An 18,463-nucleotide genomic window follows, 5' to 3' on the forward strand; every position below is an offset into this window, starting at 1 on the left:
TTGCCATTAGCAGTGTCATTGCACAGAATCTCTGGGCATTTATGATTAATTTGAGCACAGGGATGGGATTCACATCGTCTATCTTTGGACAACTATGAAGGCAACATCTAAGCTAGTTAGTCTTGTTTCCATTTACAATCAACTAAACCTGGCATTTCTGGGGTGCAAATCATCTGATCTGTTTTAGAAGCTTTACTTGGGATGACAGTGCACCCTGAAAATGCATTTTTGTCTCCTTTGTCTCTATAAAGGGAACCTGGGAGGATGATCTTAGAAACAGATGTCAAAACTCTAGATATTGATATGTGGTCACCTAAATCCCAATCCACTTGTCTGACCAGTGATGAGCAATCACTACTTAAATAATGAAGAAGCCATTTCTTTAATCTTTTGGCAGCTTTACTCATTTCCAACTGGAATAACTAAACTGTGAAAAATGGGAAAAAAAGGCAGCTTTACAGAATGGTTATTAAACACACACATGCAGTGAATGGCTAATGATCAGCATGAATATGCAGGTAAGGAAAGTGGACTGAAGTGACAGCATACCAAGATTTTAATTTCTAATAACAGAATTTAAAATGAAAAGGTTTAAAGAAGATGGGCAAATGCCTTTGCTCACAATTTCATACTGACTCAGTGTCTGATAAGCTTTTTTTTTAAGCTGGCAACTGAAAGGGGAAATGGAAAGGAAACCGCACAGCTGATGCTTGCTAGACTTGATCCTGTATTGCACCATAACATATATATATATATATGCATATATAAAACTATTTCTTAGGAATGGAAAACAGAAAATTGATCTCATAATTTGCTACTTCGCCAATAGAATGTTCCTTTATTCAAGAAGGAACTGAGCTGCTTTCAGATCCAGAATCAATACACTTTTTTTAAACGTTTTTTATTTACTATAGAAAAATAGTTAAATGCCTCAAAAGTTACAAGATTTTTTATTCAAAATTGTCACTGTTTCTTCTTCTTCAGTATTTAAGATTAAAAGTAATTAAGAAATCACATCACTAAGTGACCACTGAAGCTGCAGAGCAATAAAAACATTAATAACTATGTGGTCTTTTTCTGCCAAGAATACAGAAGAAAAACACAGGTGAGATTTTCAATGCAGATTTTTTTCTTAAAAATAGTTAAGAGATCTGCAAGCTATAATCAGATCATACACCATTCTGAATATGCCTCCTTTGGCCACATTCTCTACACATTTGGTTGCCCAGTTCTTGACAAGCAACAATTTAAATTAAATAAAAATGCATTTGAAAAGCTCATGAATCCTCTGGTGAAGTCTGCCAGTTGCAGAACTTGGAAATAATTTCCTCTCTGTCATTAGCTTCCATTTAGCACTTCCAGGAAAAAAAAAAGTGGCATTCTGTTCTAAAGCATTATTTTAAAACAGAAACATTTTGCTTCACTGAATGTTTTGAGAAGACTGTAGTCTTATATTCAAAGGAATGGGCCACTTTTTTTATCTAAATGAGAATATCAAAACTGTTTCTTTAGTCTGTGATTCTTTGAGTTGGTTCATGCCAGGAAACCCCTCCAAAATCCTGATATAGACATGTGTACCACCTGCTTCTTGGATCTCAAACCTGATGACTGCACATTTCAACTCTGATTATATTCAATCTGCATAAACTATTCACAACTCTATGGCTTTGTTCCACCACCACTCAAGGCAGCTGCAGTCATTCTTGGCTTCTCGGTGCTTTCAACCTCTACAGTTTGGAGATTATTATTATCTATGGCTTCTGCTTGCAGCTATTTCAAATAATAACATCAAAGTCGTTCTCATCATTACAAAACCCTCTCCTCCTTCTCACCATTGCCCCTGGCAGAAGCTGAAGGACAAATTTTTTTCAGTGCTATCTATTTAATTCATTCTACCTCGGTCAGGTGAATTTGCTTGTGATCGCTTTGGCTGTTGTTTTACTGTTGTTTCTTCATTTCTTGAACCAACATTAAAACTTTTAGTTCAAACACTTAAAAACCACCAAAATTCTCATATTTTTTCTTACTGAATCAGGAACAACAGGGTGGTAATAATTTGTCTACATCACCTTGACAACAGTGTGTCTATTTTTGTATTTGTGTCATGGTAACATAAAAACTTTACTAGAGACTTCAGCATAGCCTTGAATTAACTGTTCTACAAGCAGCAAAAATACAGGCAAAACAACAGAACTACCAATCACCTTCTGATAGCAGCTATGCTCAGTGAAGAAAAATTACTTCCAAACAGCAACTTCCAAAATTACACCTCAGCAAGACAAATTCTGAGTCAGTCCTCAGAGTTAAATATATATGGACATTGATATATTGTTCCTGGCTCTGTTTTGGACAAAGAAAAGCTACTCTTTCCTTTGCAGACAGACTTTATAGCCTGTCTCCCACCACTGATGGCCACTAAGTGACAAGGAGTCACAGGGAATAATCCCTGTTTCACCCAGGACTTTCCAAGTGGAGATCATGATGCAAAATCACTATCAATGATACATGACACTGCAGATAGCATTGGTTCCTGAGGAAGATGATTTGCAGCCAAGACCTGCAACAGCACAGGTTCTGCTGTGTTGAAGCCATGGGGCTTGGCAGGGTCAGTAGGAACTGAAAGACATCAGGAAAACACCCGGGATGTGGCTGGGAAGCTCGCCAGTTTGAGAAGCATGTTGTCATGACTCACTTAGTTGTACCAACCCATGTGGCAAAACATGCGAGTCCTCCCAGCTGTGCTGAGTTATTGCCTCGCCCTCAAATTAAAAGCAAGAAGCACTGTGATTCTTCACCTTTTTTTACATACTTTTTCACTGTAGGTTAGTCTTTTGTCGTCTTGGCGCATGACTACTGTGAGGAAGGATGCCTGGGATAGGCAATAACCACCACAGGATGGGCACAACACACTGACAGCTCTCTCCAGTGCAAAGAAGCAGCCCCACATCTCTATAAGCTTCTCTGACAATTCTTTTTCTTAATCTGCAGGTTTCTGGGGTGATTGGGTAAAAATAATTTTCATCTGACAAAACAAATACAAAATATTGCTCATGAAAGCTGAGGCAATGCTCTCCACTTCAGTGAGTGGGAAAGGTTCTCAAAGGAGTTGTGACTAAGAATTAGAGTCCCGGCAGTACCCCTGATTGATGATTTGGGCTCACTGGTTCAGTAAGGTCCTCTCCTAAAGGAGCCACCTTCTCTACTGTGCCCTTCCACTCAGAAAAGAAGCGAGGGAGAAAGGGTCAAAATGCAGGCATGTTCTTGGAGAAATAAGCATGAGAAAAAGGAAGAATGAAGTAAACTAAGAAAAAATTAAGACAGAGAAGCTGAAGTGTTGAGCTCAGCCTGTGGTCACCCCATTTATGGTATTTAGGCACCATAATTATAAACGATTCAAAAAAAAAAAGCAGTTTCTAGAAATTTACAGAAGAATGGGGCTAACGGATGTACTGGAACACACAGAAGATCCTGCAGAAACAAATCATGGGTGAAGTGGAAGTTGTGAGCTCTCCCTGGAATGAAAGAATTAGGAATGAAGGACAATGGAAGGTCTGGAAGGAAAAATTAGGGTAAATTGCAACTCAAAGAAAAAAGAGACAAAATTATCCTAACATTTAGATTAATAAACAGAAACTCTATGATACTCATTGCTGAACAGTCAACATGTAAGTATTGCATTCAGAGTTATGTGCAGGCAGGTAGCTGATAAGCAGATAAACTTGTATTTGTATATAGTAACAACACAATATAATAACCTGTAAATCTTTTTTTTTTCTGCCACAAACAATAGTACCTATATTCTCAATAACAATTAAATTTACAGGTATTATATTTCCTATACAAAGCAACACATATTTCAAGCAAATAAACTCCAAAGTCAGAACATGCTGTATAACAGAAATGGTGTTACATAATTTAGAGACAAAAGAAAAATCATAGCTACACTAAAAAATGCTGTGATACACATTCAAGTTTGCACACTCCAATTGATTAAATTTAATTTCTCATGCACCATTTTAGGACACTCCAATTTCTATAAATATAAGCATACAGATGTAGACTTTGAAATATCTTTTTCTTGTACCATACTTTCATTTTGTCACATTGCTGGGTTTTAACTTGATATTTATGAATGATATTTATGAATGATATTTGTTAACACCTCCTAAAGATGCTGAAAGATACCTACAGCAGGCAACTAGGAAGCCAGAGGCTGCATTTTTCTTACAGTAATGGTCAAACCGCTGCTGCTCTGTTCAGCTCTGGTGACCAGACATTAAAAAAAAAAAAAAAAGTTACTGAATTTGGAGAGTGAGCAACAATGATGGTTCATAGTCTGGGAATCATGCCTTGCAATGAAACATTAAGTGCAGGGCAGTGTTTTTAACGAAGGTTAGATGTGAATTGACCTTGTCACTCCAGATTATAACCCATATTCTGCTATAAGAGACTATTACCAACGTCAACAACCTCTTTCATTTGGCAGTGCAAGCATGAAGAAATCCAGGTAGCTGTAATGTGAAGGCAGCAGTATCCAAACTGGAAGTATGAGCAAATATCACCACTGATGCCAGCTATTACTGGAACAGCTAAGAAATTAACAAATAACTTTAATCATATTGAATTTTCTTTTCTACTTTTTGATGCAGTCCCATAAAGGCAGGGCATCCATGACAACAGTATTTTAAAGTCAGTAACAAAAGGTCAGCCAGCCACCAAACCGTCTGATCTCAAGTGTAATAGTGTGATTCTTGCCCCTCAAAAAAGACATAAATTGAGTTTCTGAAGCCCAGTTGCCACTAAATATCAGTAGTTACAACCTTATCAACCAAGTTAATAGTACAAGGTAACAGATAAAATCCCTCTTGATTTTTTTATGACACATTTACTAGCTATAAATGAACAGGAAACATAAGATACCTAAAATTTCAAAAGTTTAAGGCTGTAATAATGACTTAGGTTAACTGCAGTTTGTTACATTTATTTATGAAAAGCTGAAGTAAAACTGAAGCAGAAGAATATATTTAGTAAGTCATGTTTCGTCAATACTCCTCTTCATCCTTCACCTAGCTCTGGAAATAGGCATTGCTGGGTGCATACTGGAAGAATGTCCAAGTCACTGACTTCAAATCATCTGTCTAAAAGGCCAAATAATAATTGTTCAAATGAGACGACAGTTATGCCTTTGAAAAATCAGATGTCATCTGACAGTATTATGCCTATGAGCATGCTGTTTGCTACTCATACCCACAAGGACTTCATTACCAAGCAAATTGTGCATTACCTTTATTTTTTCCATTTATCACAGAAACCTGTCCTCATATATCCATGTACAAGGGATTTGCTAATAGTTAATCTGCTGCATACTGCAGTTAAGCAATTGTAAACAAAACACAAATCAACTAACATTCATTGTAAATATTCTGCAATTCCTCCTTTGCCATTTTCATCTGAATGGCAAATTTTAATTCTGCAGTTAAATGCCAAGACACAAAACTTGAAAGGCTCTCTCAGGCTGTCTCTTCCATACCCCTCAGCCTGGTTGGCTGTTTCCAAGCTAAATTTATCTTTATTACACTTATGTAAGTACCAGCTTTATCCTTTTCTTCCTCTCCCAAGTTTGCTTCCTGTAATTCTGTATAGATCTTATATCTCCTCTCAGAATCCGTTTTATTACACTAAGCAAGCCAAGCTGTCTTGGCCCTTAGTAAGAAATGCCCTCTTCATTGCCCCTGAACTCAGCCCAAGAAAAATGTGGTTGCTCTGTACCATGGAGACCAGAACTGTACAAAATATTCCAGAAGAGATGCAACTACAGCCTCATTGGTCACATGCCTAGTACACTGAGAATTTTCTTTTCCCCTCTTCAACAACCAGTGATATGCCATTTAACAGCAAATACTCTTGGTATTAATCTCTACATGAGTGACCTCTTTGCTCATTTTTGGGCTGTTCCATTCCACTGCAAATCAATTCTGTGCTGCTCAAGGTCATTCAGCTTGCCTCTCCAATACTCTGATTTTCCCATTCATGAGCAATGCACTTCAGCACTGTGTGTGCTGCAAAAACCACTAAAATGCTACTCTGCAGGTTGTTCTCTGGTTCATAAAACCCAAAAAAAACCCTAAATCCCAAAAATAAAACTGACTATGGGATTAACCTTTTAGCTCCTATTAGCAAGCTGTCCCTGGCTGGATACTCCCTTCTGCATTACAGGACCCTGCCTGCCCTTTGACTGCCATGTGCTATCTTCTCCAGCATAAGGGACTGTTTCTTGCATGACACTGGGTGAGATGCTCCTCTGAAGTCCAATTACATCTGTCAGATAGCATTTCCTTCCATTCCAAGCTATCCTTCAGTCTGGAATGAGTTTCTTTGATAAAGAGATGTGGAGTTTTATTCCTAAATTCCTACATCTTTAACCACCTGTTTTGCTGACAAGTGTCCTGGAAGCATTCTAGGTCAGACTTAGGAGCGTGAAGGTGCCCTGGCCACTCTCCTGCCATTGCTGCTACAGGCTGCCATTCATTCACCATTTCCATGTGAGCCCTGGCTCACCTTAGTGCAATCCAGGGACGCAATCCAGCTACATTACACTTACACTGCATCTGCTCCTGACTGCCTTTCTATTCCTATGGTATGCAAAGGAGATCTTGTTTCAGAAGTGACTCTTGGTGCCTTATGGTCTGCAGCACCCATCTTTCAGCAGTGACAGTGGAGCAGTCTGAAGGCAACCGGGCTCCTTGCTCACCTTGGGTCTGTGTCTAAGCACACCTGGGTCATGGTGGCATCCCATTTTGCAGGGCTTGCTGGTCCCCTTGTGGTGCCTCATGCTGGCTCTGCCAGGGCAGTGGGAAGCAAACATGCAGAGGGGTCCTGATCAGGGTGATGCTGCACATCAGAGTGGGAAAAGAGCTTGGGAGGAGTGATCCCATGAGCCAAAAACTTGATGTCAGGTCAGTATCTAGTGCCCTTGTGAGGACTTTGGTGAACTTCTGCCACACTGACTGGCAGGGTTTTGGAAGCAGCCTCCCTGGTAATAGGTGACTCTGCCCTGAGCAAAACCGAAAAGCTGATACTTCACTTGCCCAGTAGCGTCCAGGTGGGCAAAAAACTCTGATTTCAGAGTTAACAGAAGGCAGGGACAGCTGGTTATTTCAGGTCCTCCTCCTTGATGTGACTCATACCAAATGGGAATGTACTGAAAGGCCTCAGTACTAGGGATAGAAGGAAAAATATTAATGAGAGAAAACCTCCTAGGAGCGATCTATAAATTATCTGACTTTTTTCCACTTGGGTTTCTACACATTTTTTACAGATTTAGACATGGTCCATAATCACAGAAAAATAATCATTAACAAATACAGTGTAATTTCATTTAATATTCCAAGTTTTCCATAGCTCAACAAGGAGGATCTACTAAGTGCTCGGACACGCACGCTTACATCGTCAGACGTGATTTGGGAGAAACATGAAAGCAATAATAATAATAACAAAAAAATCTAATGGAGCCAAGCAAATTTAATTCTGAAGCTGAGGACACAATGTAGAAGGGTACTGGTAAGGGACATTAGCTATCCTAGCAGTAATCCCAGCCTATTGATTTTTTTGTGAAGGATCCATTTGTTTTTGAGCTCTCTGTCAGAAGATGGTGTTTAATTCTGCAGTAAGCATGCAGCAGGAGCATGTGTTATGTTTCACAGATAATGCAAAACAAAGCAATTTGTTCACCCTCCTGCTTTGACTGGAAGGCATTGCATTTTCTAGGACAACAAAAAAGGACTGCTATCCAAGCTTTCTAAGATGTTCAATAATCATAAAAATAGAGAGAAAACCTAATCTTTGAAGAATAAAAAAACTATTTTCTTGCAGTTTTTCCCGGTTTTTGATGTGATCAAAAGCAGTCAATTTACTGCACACAGCACAGGGTACTGCTTATTGGGGATTTTGTTTAACATGAGTTTCATCAAAGAGCTAAATTAAGGAAAAATCCAAACTATTCCAACTGAACTTCCAGATCCAGATCTATTCCTCAGAAACATCACTACTGTTCAAGTAAAATACAAGTACTTTAGGAGCAGTTAAGCTTCTCATTTTTCTCATGCATAATTTTACAAATATCAATTGTAAGTGACTTACTATGAATAAAGACCCGGTAAAAACACCTTACATTTGCCACCTTCTGTAAACAATCTAACTAAACCATGTAATCAGTTTTGGGATCAAATTACCAAAAAAAAAGGCCTTGAAAATCCTTCTAAAAACCAAACTGAGATCATAATCTCAGGACCAGGAGGGTGTGTGATGGGCCACAATTAGTGTGTGACACATTTTGTTTGAATTCTGACTAAACATAAGCATAACCAAATAGACTAAGGGTGGCTGTAAAATTATAATACGCTAAATATTTTCAAGCTATGAAAATCAAGACAAACAGTTTAATTTGGTTTTATACTAATGACCTTGAAAATGTCACAGAAAATTGAACTGGCAAAAAAAAAAATAAAAAGAAGTTGTAAATATCATTTAATACAAAGAAAAATGGTAGGATTACCAGAGGTCAGAAGCAGTGGCAGGTAAGAAAAACAAGCTTTCACTTTAGAGAATGTAAGTGGAGAAAAAGGTACAAGCCATAAACTCGATTTGATGGCACACATGGACTCTGAAAGGAACTGGTGCCAAGAGACTGAATGGAACAAAGATAAAAAACCATGACATTAATCTGAAATGTAACACAGTGGCACAGCATGGAGGCTGACTTATGCCTGCACACACAGAGATCTTCCCCAGGCACAAGGAGATGCTCCCCCCACACCAAGGGGACACCCACTACCACAAATCACCACCAAGGGGATACCACATCACCATAAACCACCACCTCCCAGGGAACCATGGGCACAGGTAGGGCTTCTCCCTGCTGGCAGGGGTGTGAGAGCATTTGCATTTTCACCACCTTCACCACCTTCCTATGGGTGCAGAACAGGGTTATGCTCAGAAAAAAAGTGAAGTTTGTGGGTGCAAGCAGCTCTTCAGGAAGATGGGTATTCTCAAGACAACAGGCACAGTTAGGTTTATACTACATAGGTATGATATCAGTATTGATAAAAATTGCAGGAAGTAGTACATAGACCCATCCATGGAGATGCCAAGGTGACACCAAACCCCTGCCATCCTGGCCTTGCACTGCTGGTCTGCACAGGCGAGGCATTTCAGCGGCCCACCTCCATCAGCAATGAAGGCTTATGAGGAGCAATCACTGGGGAGGAAGGACTCTCATGGCAGAAAGCCCTTGCTCTATGGTATAAAAACTCTTGAGCATTGCCTGAACACCAGACAGCACTTTTAAAGTACCAGACCCACAGACTGTTTTGTTTCTACTGCTGGTTTTTAGCACAGCCCTCCTGGCCACCTTGACCATCTTTGTCCACTTTGTCCAGGAGGACTAGACCTGGACTGCACCAGCAGTAGGCCCACAGCTATGCAATACTCCTAATTTCAGCAGCTGCTATTACAAGCATTGTCCCTGGTCTTAATCTATTCCTTAATGCACCTGGAAAATGTACCTGAACCAGCACTGAGCTAGCACTGTCAGCACACAAAGTTGCTGCTAAAGTGGGAAAACAGAGAGTTTATTTTCACATATTTCTGACAGAGATAAATCATATGTATAGGGAGCAGTGTCCCATTTCTGCTGCCTTACAGTATCTTTTTGCTCTCTCTTCAGAGCTTAATAATGCCAATTTTTCTGTATAAACTCACGTATATGCAAAAAGAGGTGGAAGGCCTGAATGGAACATGACTGATACATTCAGGTTCTTCCCTAACCATCAGCATAGGATAAGCACACAAGACCTTGTGTACACCACACCTGCTTAGAGGAGAGGTGGCTCAGAGATGAATACACACACGTAAGTACAATGCACATTTCGAAACAGGATCTCATTTCCAGACACAGAAGTTCCACCTCATCTGTAAAAAACAGCAATTGCTTTGTGCTTGGTTTAAGTCCCCACACCAACACAGCATTCCAAATTCCAAATTCTTGGGAGTAGAGAAAGCAAAGTTTTCAGCAGCCTATTTCTATCCCTAGTGGCCTCTTCAGCATGCAACACAAACCATACAGAGCAGTCAGACTACTTGTCCTCATGATGCCCAGGTTCTTTCAGGAATTTTTTTTGTTTCAAGTTTATTGGCCAGACCTTGGTGTGAGATAAATTTTTGCAGTCCCAAGGTGTAATTTTTACCTTGTCCTACATCAGTGGAAAAATTAGCCTCATACTTTCTAAGCTGTTTTCTCAAGTTTCAGGGTTTTTTTTGTTATTTTCATTTTTCTTTCCTCAAAGATAAAATTCTTTTTCAAACTTACCATAAGTCTGCAAACATTGAATCCCAGGGCTTGCAAATGCTGTTAACTGTGTCACTCACAGTGTTGTCAGGAATGACAAGAAAATGAAAGAAAATATGACCTCCACATAATAGCTTCTGGGCTACATCCATATTAAGTGGTAAAATGAGGTAGAGATTGATCAGATATGGTGTGACTCATGCTTCAGACACAACTATTACCCTGTAAAACAGGGTGGCCACAACAAACTGCACATTAGAAACAGCCTGGGGCCTGTGCTAGCTCCAAACTAGCCATGATAAAAATGTGATGGGTGCAAACAGCCTTGTGCCTATGCCTTGACTTACATACATTCCATTGAAAAGTCTCTGCTGACAATTCTGGATACACAGACTTCCTTATTAGGGGGTCTGATCCTGCAAGAGTATGCATTTAAGCTTCAATTATTTGGTTCATGGCTGGACAACAACAGAGCCAAAAATCAGGAACACAAAATGAGACAATATAGTGCCTGATTCCTACAGTCTAAGGAAAAGTTTATTACTGTTTTTCACAAAACATGACCTAAAGGCTACATCAGGACACAAATATTGATTGAAAGGAAGCATTTTTATAGCTGCCAAGATCAGAGGTATTATTTAAAAAAAAAAAGGGCTATTTCAGGTTAGGAAAAGGACCTGGAAAATTAGTTTTATCTGCCACAAAACACCATTTTGTACAATTAGGCTATATTCCTCAACAAAAACTATTAAAATGAAAAAAACCAAACAAACCTGTTGTTACCGGTCACAGAAAAACTGGATGTTATTTGATTCTGCTGAAAATGATCTAACAAGAAGATACACTAATTCCATGAACCTCAAAGCTATTTCTAACTTTCAGTGCTACAGATGAGTTGCAAAATCTGACCCTGTGTTCTTACAGGCTCAGACCTTCTCTAATTAAGCTCTGACTTGTTATCAAACTGACAACTGAGGAAAACAGAACTGATTTTTTCTTGGTATTACAAGAGATAAGAAATAAGATTTTTTTCTTTTTTTGGCATGCCACGTATGTTCAAAATCAGTTCAATGTGGAGAGAAGTCAGTGTGTTGAAACAGAGATGAGGTTGCAGGCAAAGAATTATGATAACAACCCAAGCCCCGGGCTGGAGGAGGTGTTCAGTTCAGTAGCACAAAGCTCAGCAACAGGCAGGGGGTTATTTTATGTAACAGTGCCATTTAGCCAAAAATTTTCAACTAAGACTTATCAAGTCTAAAAATGACAGGAACTCTGCAACTAATAAAAGATGTGCGTGTAAATATACACATGCAAGGGCAAACCAAAAACAGTCTGCCACGTCTGTCACCTATTTTATTATGAAGACATGCATGGACTTTATCAAGTTCTCAGGGCAAAACCAAAGGTTGTAAATTTAATAAAGATGTATGCATGCAAAACACAAGTCAAATTTACACAGTGCTGTGACTGTCTTTGGAAATGTGGTGTAGGCTGTGAAGGTTATTGAAGCCACAACCACTGTGCTGAGCAAACAACAGCAGCAGCCTTCGAGCAAACCAGCTTCCTCAGCAGGGAGGAAGGATCTCTCTGATGACCTGTGCCTGGGGCTACAGAGTCAGAACAAAACTAAGCATTGTTAAAAGGAAGTGTAGAGGTCCCAAGTGCTCCAGTCATCATTGCCACCTAAAAAGGAAGGCAGGGATAAGAATAGCGACAAGCTTTCTCACACCCACCAGACCAGTGGCTCAGCATGGTCTGAAGCCGATTTATGTTCTTTCAATTTCCTGGTTTGGAATCTGGGATTGCTGTTCTCCATTTTGTGGGCATGCAATTTCTTACACTAGAGAGGACCCAGGTAAATCTGGCAGGCACAAGGAAAATGAGCAACCGAATGAAATGGCACAGCAGACAAACCCCTTTGTCATCACTCTTGGTCTGACCATGCAGCCCATCCTGCTGGCAGTGTCCCAGACTGGAAGCTGGAACACCACCTGCTTCTGTAGAGTCTTTTAGAAGTTAATTTTGTGGCATTTTACAATTGATGTGCCTGTCTTTGAGGTGAGAAGGTCTCAGGCTGTAAGCAGGTGTTAGGGCACTGGTGGAGCCTGGACTAGAAGCCAGCACCCTCCCTTGGGTCATGATGCTGCATCCAAACCCATGGAAATTGCAACTGTACACACAACCATCTTCACTGAGGACATGCAAAAATCACTGCATGGGTGTCATAACCCAACACAAAGAAAGTTTGTTGTGAAAAGATGCAACCTAACATGTTTCTAGATTACATGCTAAGTGGAAGGAAGAGCCTAAGAAACCTGGGAGCTCAAAGATGGACTGAGCTGACAAAAGAAAACCCATTAAGGGACACATTCCCAGTGTTAGGGTAGACAGGCTGGCAACTGTCATGCAGATCTGCCTAAGAAGCGTAACCCAGCAGGTGACACTGACGCCAAAATGATTTTTTGACAATAACACCACCCATAACACAGCCCTGGTGATGCCTGAACCACCAGACCCAGTTCCATTTACTACTGTAGAGACATTGTAAAAAGTTAGGAAAATCTGGGGCAGTTCTGATAAGAACATCAAAAACTATGACAGGATTAAATAGCCTGATTTTTTGGGTAAGATTAAAAGCTAAATATGGACATCATTGCTTGACTAAGCAAAAAGCAAAGAAGCATGAAAATACACTGCAAATATCTAAGGGAGATATACACCCATAACAAAATGAACAGACTTCTTTATCATAAATCAATAAGAGATATAATTGCAGGCAATGGTACAGCATTAAAAAAAAAGGAAATTAAAACTTATTATGAAAGAAAAAATGTCTTTTTAACAGTGATTTATTAGTCCATGGTTAAATGTTCTGTATGTGCTTGTTATGTTTAAAAATTATACTAGATGATCAAGTAATGAATTTACAATATAGAAAATTCTTGTCCTGAAAGAAAGCTGACTGTATCACCTCACATCAGAATTCTATGTTTGTCTGCATTAGACATTACTGGGGAAAAAAAAAAGCCTAAGTTTAGATTCAGTAATCTTAAAACAATCAGTATCATCTGATTCAGAGATGTAAGTAGTCTACAGCAGTTACAGCTGCTGCAACAAACAAGGCAAAGATTTATTATGTAAGCAATTAAACACCCATTATATACAATGCATTGTGTTCCCTCGCTTGCCAGGAATGACAAAAACACATTGAACAGTGCTAAGGCTGGAAGAGACTCTGCAACCCAAACTGAGCTAGAACAGTACAAGAGCAGGATTGTGCTGCCAGGCTTCGCAAGGTGCTGACACACAGTCAAATAAATAGTATTGGAGGAGCACAGAACATGAAGTTATGCCTTCAAGCCTCTCTCTACACAAGGCTGTGAAGACATGCAATCCTTGTTTTGATTTAAAAGACAACTTGCAACCAACACCTGCTGTGATGGATTTTCACAAGATCCTCAGTGCAGCTGGAGGTCTAGCATGTTTCAATGCACCATACCACTTTGGGTATTTGCTTCTGACAGACTTCCAGAGGAAACAGACTGATTTCCTACTATTCTCCAACACAGTTGATACACTTAAATTAAGCCGTGCACCTTCAACTCCAGTAGAAAATCTAGAGCAGAGGCTGCTCAACAGGAACAGGGCGTGGGGAAGAACAGGCCATTTCCTCTTCCCTTGTGGCCATGGTGGTTAAGTCAGACTAGTGTTGCCACATTGAAGAACCAGGAGAAGTTAATTAACACCTTTTTGCAGCATCACAATAGAATTAAACTTTTTACAGAATCAAACACAGCTCCTCTCTTCTCCCAAGAAATCTTCCATTTTAACTAAACTTTTAGAAAACACCCTCCAGATTTACCAAACTAAGTTCTTCATATGTTATGAACATATCACATGCCAAAATTCTTCAACTGTTGCTGAGCTGGAAGTAAAGGGCAGAAGATGGATTTACAGAGACAGCATTACATCCTCAAGTCAATGGTCTAAAACAGTCCTGCTTTCTAAACAAACTGCTCATGTAATCGACAGGTTAATAATGAGTGCTGTTAAAAAAGTCTGACAGTGTAAACTCACCTCATCTTCACGCATACTGATGTGCTGTTTAGGGTTAGTTAACAGGGGAGAATGGTTGGGTTTATCCTCCTCTTTAGTGCAGATACAAAAGAGGATCACAATTCTACCAGCAGCATTGACTGGGTCTTTATGTTGGCTCAGTTTGCTACTGCATTTGCCATCTCTTCTCTGGTGTCTTTTTAATAGGCAACTGCAAGCAGACAAATTAGCTATGAGGCCTTTCTATGTCTTCTAACAGAAACTGAATTAAAGCTATGACTGGTCTGTCTCTTGTACAATGTCAAAACACCAGGTCCAAGCTATTTATATTTTCTGTTTGTTTGCACAGACATGGGAAGCAAAGCCAGTGAATAGTGGTCTTTGCCCTCTCTCAGGTTGTGCTTATTATGGCACATAAAATGTACCCCTCCATTTCATGCACTATGATTTTTGGTGTTGGATCCATCCTAACTATCTGCTACCTACACATATTATTTTTAATTAAAAATATTGCTTTATAGATACCATGAGAAAGCTGTCCAACACACCTGGAAAGTAGAATTATGGATTTTAATGCTGGCAAGCTCTAAAAAAAAGCCTTAAGTATTAAATATTTTTAAAAACTGACTGATTTACACAGAGTAGTTTTAATAAACAATAATTTAAATATCTTTCATCCATTTTCTAACCAAAATTAATTCTAAAGAATTAATTCTAAAGTTTCCTAGACTACTAGGAATCATTGATTTGTTTCCCTAATTAAAACAACTACATAAGAGTTTCCCAAGTTTGGGAATGGATTTAATTTTTACTGTTCCAACAGAACAATTTTGCTACAACCAGTATCACAAACTCTGGCTCACTGGAAGCATGCTTTTCTTGTACTCTGTATTTTTGTTTAACAGAGATTGCTTGACTATAACAGACATTTGAAGAATAGGGAAAAGATTAGCTTTCATACTGAATTTTTTTTTATGTATCCAGGTATATTATGACTAAAATGTGACTGTGAACCAGGAAGCAATATAGGCATGTATCCTGGTTTCAGCTAGGCTGGAGTTAATTTCTTCTCAGTAGCTGTTACAGTGCAGATTTGGAAAGAGAATGGTGTTGAAAACACACAGATTTAAGTTTTTGCTAAGTCATGTTTATCCTATGTCAAAAACTCTTTTTCTCTTTTTTTCTCTGCTAGTCTCATGCTTTGCCAGTGAGGAGGCATGCAAAAGAAACTGGTAGGGAGCTGGGACAGCTGACCCAAACTGACCAAAGGGATATTCCACAACACAGAACATCACTTTTTGTTTAATGTTTATTATCATTATTATTACTGTATTTTACTTTAATTTCAACTAAACTGTTCCTATGTCAAGATACAAGTTTTACGTCAATCCTCTTCCCCATTCCACCAGGGTGGAGAGAGGAGGGGCATGAGTGAGTGGCTATGTGGTGCTTAATTTCCATCTGGGCTTAAACGACAACAGCATGAAAGCTAACAGGGCAGATGATTTACTGTGAATCTTCACACATGCCCTCACTTAGTCAAATACAGTGGCAAGATCATGGCCAGTTGCTATGATACCGTGGCTCCCTTCATTCAATTGAAATACTGAAGTCACTGTTCTACCAGTATACACACTTTCCAACAACTGCAACATTCCTGTGACTCTAATCTGCTATTCTTATGTGCTATGATCTCATTGCGAATATGAATGTGTGCTTCTTGCAATTCACATTTTCCAATTTACTTCTGCTGTATTTTGCAAGAAATCAAAGAAATCATAATCATACCGAATGAGGCTTGTGAGCCTCTGATTATTTTTGTCTAACATGGGTAAGTAACCCTCTTGTACTGCACATGATGATCTTTTCCTGTTGGTGTCTTTTGTTCCTCTAACTTATCTTGGAAAAGTGGAAATTTCCTCTGGGTCACTGATTTACTCACAAATTCTTTAAACAGGTAAGTTCTGACTGCAGGAAATGAAGTTCTGTAAAATCTAAAGCTGTCCTAAATGAACCTAAATGCCACTAAGTCTTTTTAGAACCAATTATTTGAGACAGGACAGGATACTGGATTTGAAAATAAAACATTTGTGTTTGTACAGTCCTCTGAAGGTGCGAAGCACTGCATTTCCTTGTTCTTGGCCACCACCACGAGTTTGGTAAATTCTCATCCAGTGAACAGCACATGACTGGAGTTAAGATGTAGCATTTTCAGCAGGAATTGGACATTAACAGGACTACTGCTATGTTAAGACAGATCAATGACAACATCCTGCAAAGAAGCCACACTTTAACTGAGCTGTCAACAAATCAAGGACAGAGGAGAGCAAATGGCCAGTTCTCCCTCAAGCTGTTCAAACAACAGAACTGCCAGGCACACATGCTTGCAGCTGAGAAAAACACAGGCATTAAGGTCTATTTTACTTTCTGATTAAAACAATTGTTTTATCAGTTAAAGTCTGACAGCTTCCAGGAGCTTCTGTGTGTTTATATGGTCCCACTGCTTCTGGTTTTACTATCTTCCTTGCAAGAAGGTCTGTATTTCCCTGGCCAGAACTCAATTCCTCATTCATGTTCCCAGTCAACTCTTTTCACTTTTGAAATATATTCAAACCCAGTCCTCCAGTTCACAGTCGGAGGTTTTGCTAAAAGAGGTTGATCTAGCAAAATGGTCTTAACTTCTCTCTTGCTTTCTACCTGCCCTCCCTCCTTTCCTGGACATAGTCTTTCTTATTTCAAGTCCACTTCCTCTGTAATATCTCCCATTCATTTTCCTCTTTTCCTTCTGAAACATGCCACCATGACTCTTCTGGGTTATGCAAATCCTTCCTTCTCTTCATTGCCTTGTTAAAAATGGTTCCTTATTGCCACTCACCTTCTTCGGTCCGAGTGAAACTGTATTCATGTGACTGTAAAGAACAAGTGACATGTGGATGCCTTCCTAGTAAAGAGAGAAGGCTTCTTCTTTCATGGTGTGCTTGCCAAGTTTGATACTGTTAGTCACAGCCTCTCTGTCCTTCGGTTTTCTAATTTTTCCTTTTGTTTTAAAGAATATTTTCTTGTCTGGGGCTTTACCTACCTCTCCCACCATGGCATTTTGGTGTTTCTGCTGCCTTCTCTCTCTGTGTACTTGTATCTTCTTCTAAGTGTGTTTGCCTTACCCACAAAAACCTTTATTTCTGAACTTGGACTATATTTTACTGTCCTCCTTTGTTTTTGCTGCTGTCACTGTTTCGTTGCCATTCCTGGATGATCCTGTATCAGTCCTTCCCTCTAGTACTTGTAGCATCGTCTAATGCCAAGCTGGCAAGTGATTCCTCTTCTCCCTGAAACTTTTGAATTTTGAACGGCTTTAAAAATTAGGACACAAAACAGGGAGACTCCCAACGAAGCTTAAAATCTAGAGTCAAATAGCAGAAGGATTGGGACCAATCTTAGTGTCTGAGCCACGAGTAAACAGGGAAGGGGCATCAGACCATCAGAAGACCTGCCAAGAGAAGGACTACAGTAGGACCACAGCCTAGGGAACACTGGGGGACAACACAGTCTGGGACAACTGCCTGTGAAGCACTGGGTCATATCAGGTTTGGCTGCTCTGGCTGCAGCCCTCAGGATCCCTGTGACTCATGTGCTGCAGTCAGCTGGTGCATCTCAGACTTGAAAACCTGCAAGTTTTCCCACCCTGGAGGAAAAGAGACTGGGGAGACAAGACTTAGGAGTTAGTCAGTAAAGGTTTAGGGTTTTGGAAGGTGTGACAGGGTGCTGAAAGCAAAAAAAAGCTCTTGGGTTTGATGCAAATGCTGTCATGAATCTTTTAATTAGAAACTTTGGCTGTGCCTGGAGCAGCCAGTGCTGCCTGTGAAACTGACCATCCAGACCTGCCTTCTGAATCCAAGAATACCCTTTCCTTATTGCCAAGCTATCTGACTCCCACTTTTGCTTTTTTTTTGTATCCTTCACTATCTTTTGCTCTGCTCTGAGTGCTGGCAGAACCAGAATTTGCTGGCCTACCACACTGCTTTGCTTTTCTACCATGCCACCTTCCTTTCTTCATCAAACTTT

At 39.7% G+C, this 18,463-nt stretch overlaps 1 protein-coding gene across 4 annotated transcripts in view; it reads right to left on the reverse strand.

Annotated features, from left to right (window-relative positions):
- PDGFD (platelet derived growth factor D) overlaps positions 1 to 18,463 on the reverse strand; it is a 136,939-nt gene that overhangs the window by 30,086 nt on the left and 88,390 nt on the right. The gene's annotated exons all lie outside the window — the stretch shown is intronic.

This window comes from Motacilla alba, chromosome 1 (assembly GCF_015832195.1).
Source record: "Motacilla alba alba isolate MOTALB_02 chromosome 1, Motacilla_alba_V1.0_pri, whole genome shotgun sequence".
NCBI lineage: Eukaryota > Metazoa > Chordata > Aves > Passeriformes > Motacillidae > Motacilla > Motacilla alba.